The sequence below is a fragment of the Chrysochloris asiatica genome, unplaced genomic scaffold (assembly GCF_000296735.1).
Source record: "Chrysochloris asiatica unplaced genomic scaffold, ChrAsi1.0 scaffold00025, whole genome shotgun sequence".
Lineage (NCBI taxonomy): Eukaryota > Metazoa > Chordata > Mammalia > Afrosoricida > Chrysochloridae > Chrysochloris > Chrysochloris asiatica.
In genome coordinates, this window is record NW_006408543.1 from 10866872 (window position 1) to 10877777 (window position 10906).

General features: G+C 40.0%; 1 protein-coding gene across 1 annotated transcript in view; it reads left to right on the forward strand.

Moving 5' to 3' along the window:
* Window positions 1-10906, forward strand: part of RCOR1 (REST corepressor 1) — a 206501-nt gene that overhangs the window by 1576 nt on the left and 194019 nt on the right. The window lies entirely within an intron of this gene.

Consider the following 10906-nt stretch of genomic DNA (forward strand, 5'->3'; position numbering starts at 1 on the left):
GCAAATAAGTCTGCAGAAAATGGCAAGAATCTAGTCCTTTAAGCCCTTCTTCAGTCATGAAACTTTGGGTGTTCTCTGAAGTGAAGATAGAGGGGGAATCGCTGGGTGAGCTGGTGGGCACTCTGGAAAGGGGACTTTTCCCACATTGGCCTGCTAAATTTGTGTCTGTGGATGTAAATCTCTTAAAGATATAAAGTTTAGCACCCAGCTTTGAATTCCTTTTAAACCCATGTCAATCTTTTGGTACTTTCCCCTTCCCCCACACCTTCCTTTTTCGGTAGTCACTTCTCATTTATCACAGTGACAGTAGCTGACTAGGAGGCCTGGCGTTCTGTCTTCCATGCTGGTTCCTCCATTCCTTGGTTGACCACCAGGGGAAGCATACTGTTGTTGGTTACTCTACAGTTGACCCTATCTTCTATTTTTGTAGGTCAAGTCCATCTTTGCATTTTTTAATACACAGAATATGAAACTTGTCACCTTCCCCCCCCCCCCCGTTCTTTTTTTTAAGTAAATTTTGGTACATTTTGGCTATATTAATTCTGAAAGCTTTTACTGAAATATATTGGATGTGACTAAGGATGGGCTTATTTCATGCCCACCAGGGAAATAAGTTTTGCAATACCCTTTCATGTATTGGTGGTAATTGGTCCAATGAGCCTGACTTCTTTGGAGTGAGACTGTTTTTGAGTGCCGTCTTTGAGACAGCAAATGTCATAGGACTATATTCTGAACCTGCTTTACACCTTTTGGTGGGATATGGACACATAAAAACTTTGTAGAAACCTACCATTCTAAAAAAGGAAATGTTGGATATGTTCTGCTGTGACATAATCTTAACTGCCAGTGGATTGGGTCTTTGGTATTAACACTTGCAAATTTCTGATTGTGTTTGTTTTAACCTGGAAAGGAACCCAACTGCTATGAAGTTAATTTCAGCCCCCCCCCCCCTTTTGCTATTCTGAGTAATTAGGACACATTTCTTAGAGATGCCTGAATATTGAGACTTTGCAATTTTAATGTTTTGTTTTTAAAAGAAGTTTTTCATTTAAGTTAAAATCTAAAGGAAGGGAAATTTTCGTTTTGGCATGGAAATGGTACACCATATTTGTTTCTTGGCAAAAGTTTTTTTAAAATTTTTTTTATGACTTTCCACTTCAGAGAGGTTCTTTCCATAGTACAAGTTAGGAACACTATGAAACTGAGGGACTTTCTTCCTGCCTCAGAGTTTGGAACAGAATTAGAGCAGACAGGTGTATGCAGAACTCATCAGAAAGCGTTTCTTTATCTCATCTTGTTTTTCATCTATCTTTGTTAAAGGTATGTGAATGGGAGAACTTTCAATTAAATTTTTCAAATTCAGATTTTTACTTATCCACAGAATCTCAGTCAGACCCTGTTTTCCTTTAAAAGCCAATGGTTTGGGCTAAGATCAGTGATACTCCCTGCATAGTGAAAGCAAGATTCAGTTTGATCATCCCTCATCACTCATAAGGCAGAGCTCTGCTAGCATAGTGGTTATCAGTAGGCTGCTAACCTCAAGGTCAGCAGTTCGAAACTATCACTTGTCCCACGGGAGAAAGATGAGGCTTTCTGCTCCCATGAAAATTTGCAGCCTCGGAAACCCTGTATTGGGTCTCTATGAGTCGAAACTGACTCCACGGCACATAACTACCACCAACCTCCATAATTAGTGAATAAAGTAGATAAAGCACTGTAGTCTGAAAATGGATGGGGCTTTAAAAAAAAAAAAAAATTAAAAAAAAAAGTTAATAGCAAATGAAATTTCAAGATAATAGAATTTTTCCAGGAACTGAAGACCCTTCATACAACATCTGGCATAACAGTAATGAAAATACCAAGTATCTTTACAGTGAAGGAAAAAGCTTTATCAATTTGAGTTAAAAACCAAGTTTTACTATGCCGTTAACTTAAGCTTTGTTCTCACAGTGTGGTGTGGAGACTGTCTTTTCATACTGTATGGCATAGGATTTATGCTGAGTTGTCATTGGCTTCTTTTAGAATTTAGTAGTTACAGAATAAGATAAAGGGTGGGGGGTAGTATTCATTTTGTCCTGCCTCTGGTTCTTTTCTACACTATTGCTTCTGAGTGCTATTGAGTGGGTTCCAAATCATAGCAACCCTGTGTAGGGTTTTCAAGGAGTGGCTGGTGAGTTTGAACCACCGAATTTGTGGTTCAGACCAACCCTACAGTCCAGTGCTTTATCCTATAGTGCCACACCAGGACTCCTGCCTATACTAGTAAAGTCTGTATTGAAAAGAGTAGGTTTTTTAAATACAGGAAAGTGATTATCCCCATGTTCTCACCAATAAGCATGCAAAGGAAAAATCTATGACCTCTTTTTTGGTGTTCTTCCCCCTTGACTGTTTTCTGGGTAGAGGAGCTGAGTGACAGGGTGGTTGGCTTAGGTTCTTTGTTCCCTAAAGTACGTGTTAGCAAGTCCACTTTTGTTCCTGGTTGGTTTTTAGTATCACAGTTTACTACTAATAAAATTAAGATTCTTGCAGAAAAGGAAATTCTTTTCTTCCTAGAGTGTAGTGATTTTGGCTTTAGCATTTAAAGGGTCTTTGATCCTAGTTTTGTGTATGGTATGAGTTATGGGCCTTACTTCATTTTTTGGCATGTATAAACCCATATTTTCCCCATCCTGGTTGTTGAAGAGACAATTCCTTCCCAGTTGAATGGATTTAGCATTTTTTTTTTTTTTGAATGACAGTTGTCCATAGATGTAGAAAATTGCTAATGGTAAATATTTTTGAGGCAGTAATTAAAAACAAACAACTTTAGTATATAGGGAGGGTTGCTATTAGATTTGAAAATGTTTGGTTGTCATTGGCTTCATTGTTACTTCAGAGTTGACTTGTACTGGAAAGTCTTCAAACCACAAAATCAGCAGTTCAAACCCACTGGCTACTTCTCGGAAACCCTTTGCAGGGTTGCAATGAGTTGAAACTGGCTCAATGGAACTTAACAAAATGTGGAAGGTGGAATAGATAATTTTACTGAACAGAGTGTCTTGAATATAATTCTGTTTAGTTTCATTGTAAAAATTTTTAGAGATATCCTAAAATTCAAAGTCATGGTGAATGCTTAGTGATTTAAAAGTACTGTAATCCTCTGCTACACAAATGAGAGGTCAGGACACGTAATAATAAAACATCCTGTCAGTGTTATGCTTACATAGTGTGGTAGAGAGACACCAAAACTGGTTGTCAGGAAGTTGAATGTCTTGTTTCTGCTACTAAGAAGCTGGTATAAGGTGGAACTGTTCATTTACCTCCAGGGGCCTTGCTTTCCTGAGTCATGAATCAGGGATGTATTTTTTCATCATTGATTATCTTGATCATCATGTCAGTTGCAATGTGCTTAGGTTCCAAAGACTATGTTATGCAAACGTAGGTGTTATGCAGAAATGGAGGATAACCATGTGAGATCACAAAATGGAGAATGAATCTATAATTACAGGTATCTGACAAGTTATGTCTGATATTAACATAACTTTCCAAACCACTGAGAATCATGGCCTAGCCATATTAATGCAAAACCATAATCATCACAGCTTTACTCTTACCTCACATACTGCCAGATGTCATCATCAGTGTGCAGAATAGTCAGACAGTAGATTTATTTTTATTGTCATTGTAAATGTGAAATGTTGTATAATGAGGTAGTTGATAAGTGAGTTTAATGCCCTTTAAAACTCGTGTTTCCTGGAGAAGCAATGTAGAGTTGGTTTGTTAGAGTCCCTCAAACCTGGTTCACACCTGTTAGTCCTACATTGCCAACTGTGTCTTGATCCTGGTCTAGCTGCTTCAGTTTTGTCTTCATCTGTAAAATGGAGATAATAGAATGTCTTTTTCAACAGAAAGAAGGAACTGAGTTAACGTAAAATGCTTAGCATAATGCTTGGTACACTGAGTGCTAAGTTTTAAACTACTACTCATAGAATTTGCTGCTACCCATATAATGATTATTCTTGTAACTTAGGTTGCCAGGTAGTGGTCCCTGCACTGCTTGCTGGACTGCATAGATAAGATGGTTGTGAAGCCACTGATTTCAATGCAATTCATGCCCTGAGATAGTTGAAGATGATGGCTTTTAAGTTGAACACACCTGTCCTATAAGTACTCTCTTTTTTTCCCTTTGGAAGAGAGAGAACTATTCCGGAACATTGACATACCAGACAAAAAGAACACTGGGGTCCAGAGATAACAGATAGATTTGCTCAAAATCAAGCTTGTTTCTCAAACTTTTACTAGCTATGCAACAAAAAAGAAACCTTGATTCCAGGCCTATGCCAGAGGAAGTGCTCATTAACTGTGTTCTGAGTTAGGAGTTTCTCTCCAAACTTGCAAGTTCATAGTCCTGAGAGTTGATGCTTTTGAAGAGGGGTTTCTCCACCACCTAGCTCCTTTCCATTGCAGATGACCAGGGTTCACAAATGAGGCAGATTGAGGATGATGAGGACATAGTTGTTTTAAAAGCAGTGCTAAAATGCCATTTGTACTAAAGATATTTAGACTTATTCTTAGAAAGCCAAGGAGCCCTGGTAGGGTTGTTGTTAGGTGCCATCGAGTTGGTACCGACTCATAGTGACCCCATGCACAGCAGAACGAAACACTGGCTGATCCTGGGCCAGCCTCATCATTATTGCCACGCTTGAGTCCATCAATGCTGCAACCTGGCCAATCCATCTCGTTGGGGGTCTTCCTCTCTTTCTCTGATCCTCCACCTTACCAAACATCAGATCCTTTTCCAGCGATTGTTCCTTCATGACGATATGTCCAAAGTATGAGAGACGAAGTTTGGCCATCCTGGCCTCCAAGGAGCACTCTGGCTGCATGTCTTCCAACATGGATCTGTTTGTTCTTTTAGCAGTCCATGGCTGCCAAACCACCATAACTCCAACACCATAACTCAAATGCGTCAATTCTTCTATGGTCTTCCTTATTTACTGTCCAGTTTTCACATGCATATGAGGTTATTGAAAATACCTTGGCTTGGGTCAGGCGCACTTGAGTCCTCAAGCTGACATCTTTGCTCTTCAACTCTTTAAAAAGCTCTTGTGCGGCAGATTTGCCTAGTGCAACACGTCGTTTGATTTCTTGACTGCTGCTTCCATGAGTGTTGATAGTTGATCCAAGAATTGAAGTCCTTGACAACTTCAATCTTTTCTCTATTGATAAGAATGTTGTTTATTGGTCCAGTGGTGAAGATTTTTGCTTTCTTTACATTGAGATATAATCCATACCGAAGGCTGTGCTCTTTGGTCTTCATCAGTAAATGTTTTAAGTCCTCTTCACTTTCAGCAAGCAAGGTTGTATCATCTGCATATCGTAGGTTGTTAATGAGTCTTTCTCTAAACCTGATGCCAGGTTTTCCTTCATAGAACCCAGCTTCTCGGATTATTTGCTCAGCATACAGGTTGAATAAGTATGGTGAAAGAATACAACTTTTCGCACACCTTTCTTAATTTTTAACTATTCAGTGTTTCCATGTTCTGCTAGAACAACTGCCTCTTGGTCCATGTGCAGATTCCTGATGAGCACAATTAAGTGTTCTGGAATACTCATACTTTGCAATGTTGTCCATAGCGTATCATGATCCACACAATTGAAAGCCTTTGAGTAGTCAATAAAGCACAAGTAAACATCTTTCTGGTATTCTCTGCTTTCAGCTAAGATCCATCGGACATCAGCAAGTGATATCCCTTGTTCCATGGCCTCTTCTGAATCCAGCTTGAACCTCTGGAAATTCTCTGTCAATAAAGTATGCTTGCAGCCGTTTCTGTATTACCTTTAGTAAAACTTTACTCGCATGGGCTATCAAAGATATTGTCTGATGATTTCCGCATTCCATTGGGTCACCTTTCTTTGGAATGTGCATAAATACGGATCTCTTCCAATCAGTGGGCCAGATGGGTGTCTTCCAAATTTCTTGGCGAGATGAGTGAGTGCCTCCTGTGCTGCCTCACTTTCTTGAAAGATTTCGATTTTTATTCCATCAGTTCCTGGTGCCTTGTTCTTTGCCAATTCCTTCAATGCACCTTGGGCTTCCTCCTTCAGTATCATTGGCTCTTGGTCATATGCTACCTCTTGAAATGGTTGAACATTAAACATGTCCTTTTGGTACAGTGACTCTGTGTATTCCTTCCATCTTCTTTTGATGCTTTTTGCATCATTCAATAATTTGCCCAGAGAATCCTTCATTAACAAAAGTTGAGGCTTGAATTTTTTCTTCAGTTCCCCCAGCATTTGAAATGCTGAGCGCTTTCTTCCCTTTTGGTTTTCTGACTCTGGATCTTTGTACATTACACGTTGTAATATTTGACTTTGTCTTCTTGAGCTGACCTTTGAAATTTTCTGTTCAGCTCTTGTACCTCCTCATTTCTTCCATTTGCTTTAGCATTTCCACGTTGGAGTGCAAGTTTCGGTGTCTCTTCTGACATCCATTTTGATCTTTTCCTTCTTTCTTGTCTTCTTCGTGACTTTTTGCTTTCTTCTTGTATGATGATCTTGATGTCATCCTACAACTCTTCTGGCTTGTCTTTAGTGTTTAATGTATCAAATCTGTTCTTCAGATGATAAATTCAGGTCACATTTTGGCTCTTGTGGACTTGTTTTCATTTTCTTAAGCTTCAGTTTGAATTTGCATATAAGCAGTCGATGGTCTGTTCCACAGTCTGCCCCTGGCCTTGTTTGACTGATGATATATGGAGCTTTTCCATCATCTCTTTCTGCAGATGTAGTCAATTTGATTTCTGTGTATTCCACTTGGTGAGGTCCATGTGTATAGTCGTCTCTTATGCTGTCTAAAGAAGGTATTTGAAATGAACAAATCATTGATTTTGCAGAATTCTATCATGTGTTCTTCATCATCATTTCTATCACCAAGGCCATATTTTCCAACTACTGACCCTTCCTCTTTGCTCCCAACCTTTGCATTCCAATCACCAGTAATGATCAGCACATCTTGATTGCATGTTTGATCAATTTCTGCTTGAATAAGTTGGTAGAATTCTTCAATTTCATCCTCACAGGCTTTAGTGGATGTTGTGTAAATTTGAATAATAGTGGTATTAACTGGGCTTCCTTGTAGGCTCCTGGATATTATCCTATCACAGACAGCACTATACCTCATGACTGATCTGGATATGTTGTTTTTGATAATCAGTGCAACACCATTCCTCTTCAATTTATCATTCCCGGCATAATAAACCATGTGATTGTCAGATTCCAAATGACCAATACCAGCCCATTTCAGCTCACTATTGCTTAAGATACTGATGTTTATGCATTCTGTTTCATTTTTGACAACTTCCAATTTTCCCAGATTCATATTTAGTACATTGCATGTTCCAGTTTTCAGTGGATGTTTACAGCAGTTTCTCTTCATTTGGGTTGTGCCCCATCAGCAAATGAAAGTCCCGCGGGCTTCACTCCATTTGCGTCATTACAGTCAACTCTACTCTGAGGAGGCATCTCTTCCCCAGTCGCATTTTGAGTGTCTTCCAACCTGAGGTGCTCATTTTCCGGCACTATATATGACAGCATTTCTCTGTTATTCATAAGGTTTTCAGTGACTAAATATTTGGAAGTAGTTCATTACTCCTTCTTCCTAGTCTGTCTTTGTCTGGAAGCTCATCTGAAACCTGTCCACCATGGGTGACCCTGCTGGTATTTAAAATACCAGTGGCATAGCTTTCAGAATCACAGCAACTCACAAGCCACCATAGTAGGACAAACTGACAGACGAGTGGTGGGGTAGTGGATTACCAGTTGGGCAGCAAACCACAAGGTCGCCAGTTTGAATCTACTAGCCTCTCTACAGGAGAAAGATAAGGCTTTCTGTTCCCATAAAGATTCACAGCCTTGGAAACTCTTTACAGAGTCACTTTGAGTCTGACCCAACTCCACGGCATACCACCATCATCACCACCACAATTGCTGTAAAAAGCTATTTTTCTAGCTCCTTTCTATGAAGCAATCTGTGAAAAAAAACCTTTATAGTCTTTGGAGGTCGAGCATCACTGTTGTATCCAAGTGACTGTTCTTCCTCAGTTTGTCATACTTGTTATATTTTTTACTCTCCTCACTATATAGACAGATTCTTGGTGTTTAAAGTTTAGTCTTTACATTTTTCTGAGCTTCCATGCATACTTGCAAAATAAGATTTGAGGCTCGTGTTTATGTCCTTACCTTAATGAAGACAAGTGGTCTCGTTTACGGAGTATGTGTTACGTAGGAGTCCCGGTGGCACAGTGGTTAAGGTGACTGCTAACCCAAAGGTTAGTTAGTAGTGGTTTGACCCCACGTAGCTACTCCATGGGAGAAAGACCTGGCAATTTGCTCCTTTAAAGATTGTTGTTGTTAAGTGCCATCAAGTCAGTGCCAACTCATAGCGGTCCTGTAGAGGGTTTCTGAGGAGCAGCTGGTGAGTCTGAATTGCTGACCTTGTGTTTCAAACTGACCTTGCAGTCCAGTGCATTATCCCACAGCGCCACACCAGGACTCCTCTGTAAAGTTTGTTGTTGTTAAGTTCTGTGGAGTCAGTTCCAACTCAGAGCGACCCTGTATGGAGTTTCCAAGGAGCAGCTGGTGGATTCAAACTGACATTGCAGTCAACAGCCTAGAAAATCCAGTGGGGCAGTTCTTCTCTGGCACATAGGGGTTGCTATGAGTCAAAACTTGCCTCAGCAGCACCTGGCAGCAACGTTTAGTGTTTACAGGCTTTGGTGTTGTTGGTAAGTGCTGTAGAGTTGGTTTAGACTCCTTTGTGACCCTATATAGGGTTTCCGAGGAGCAGCTGGTGAGCTTGAACCACTGACTTCGTGATTCAAACCGACCTTGCAGTCCAGTGGATTAACCCACAGCCCCACACCAGGACTCCATTCATAGGCGTACCTTAGCAATATTGTGAGTTTTATCTCAGGCCACCACAGTAAAGCGAATATTGCAAATAAGCGAGCTGCGTGAATTTTTTGGTTTCCCAGTGCATGTAAAAGTTTTGTTTATATTGTACTTTGTTAAGTATGTAATACAGCATTATGAAAAAGTTTGAATTATTGTGAGAATGACCAAAATGTGACACAGACACAAAACGAGCTCATGCTGTTGGAAAAATGGCCCCGATAGACTTGCTGTCAACATTCAATTTGTAAAAACCAGTGTTTCTGAGGCATAGAAAGTGAAGCTGCTTAAAATGAGCTCTGCCTGTATATTCAAAACTTGAAATCAGTTTGAGGGAATCAGTGTAGCATTTTATGATCTGGACTGGGTTAGTTCCTACAGCCTTAAATTGTGAAAATGTCATCCTAGAAATGAGAGGGCTACAGTGTCAATATATGCACTTTCTTCCATTCTGTGTCTTGGAAGTTTTATTAATGGAAATATCTAACTTCTGGTTGGCAATTCTGTTGACTTTTTCTAAAATGGGGTGTTTTTAAGTAGGCTCAAGGTGGCAAAAAGTATTTTGCTAAAATATTTGGAGTATTGTAAAATAACATTAAAATGTCATTTAAGTGAAATGTTAATAGCAAACTCTCAAACTCCTGTTTTTTCCAAATGAGTCTAGTTCTTTAAGGATTTTGGTCTTAGTAAGCATTGCACATAATTCTCTGAGGTTTCTGGGTTTTCTGTGCTTCAAGGTCGTCAGAGAGCAGAATCCATCGAATCCAGCCTTTCTGTTCACTAGAGGAGGAATGTGAGGCCTAGAGAGAGAAAGTGGCTTGTACGTGTCTTGCAGTACCTGATCAGCAAGAGTATCTCAGGGTCGACTACTGTCTGGAGGCATTTGAGGCCAAACGTCTGCACTTTTCATGTATATAGCCTTGTTATTGGGTGCAATCATTGGGAACAGTAATATGTGTTCTTAATTTTAGAACCAGAGCTAAACATTGGACATTTAAAAATCAAAATAAGATATTGTGAATAATTTGAATGTCTTTTTTGCAAATTATGAAGAAGTATAGAATTATGGAGTGTTATTAAAAAAATTTAGAAATGATTTCAGCTGAAACAGAAAATAATACATACACATATGTACCTAATACTGTGGTTAAACACTGTTAAAATCCTGCCATATTTGCTTCAGGTACCAACTACTGCCTAATCTTCCCCTACTGTTGGAAGTTGATTTATATAATTTTTGTGATAGTTTGTATCCTGTGAGAAGCAGATGCCAACAGAGGTTTAGATTGTTTGAGTCGTCAGTCCTTGATGGATGTGTGACATCTGTGAAAGAAAGGGGAGGGTAATGGATTGGCTAGAACGAGCTCAGACTGTAGAGCAGTTTTGAGAACATCCAGCCTAAAGAGAGGTGGTTAAGTTGGAGTGGTTGAGTTCTAGCACACCTGCTGTGTTCTGTCATGGCACCTTGAGGAGAACTGGGCCTCAGTATGAATCCTGCAGGGGCTCCTGCCTGGTAGCTGGGAGCTGTCAGTTAGCTATACTCACAGTGCCATCTTGGGAAAGCTAAGTGGCATCCTGGCCAGGCTGCCACAACTCCTTTAAATACATACTTCTGCATCGGTTCGTTTTACATAAAATGTTTGATATGCATGTATATGTTGTTATTGTTGTTAGGTGCCTCAGAGTGACCCTGTGCACATCAGAGGAAACACTTCCCGATCTTGTGCCATCCTCATTATTACTGTTACTGATGAACTCATTTCTGCTGCCACTGTGCCAAACCATCTAGTTGGGGTCTTCCTCTTTTTTTGCTGACCCTCCACTTTACTAAGCATGATGTCCTTCTCCAGGGACTGGTCCTTCCTGATAACATGTCCAAAATATGAGGTATGAAGTGTCGCCATCCTGGCTTCTAGGGAGCCCTCTGGCTGAACGTCTTCCAACACGGATTTCTTTGTTCTGGCAATCCATAGTA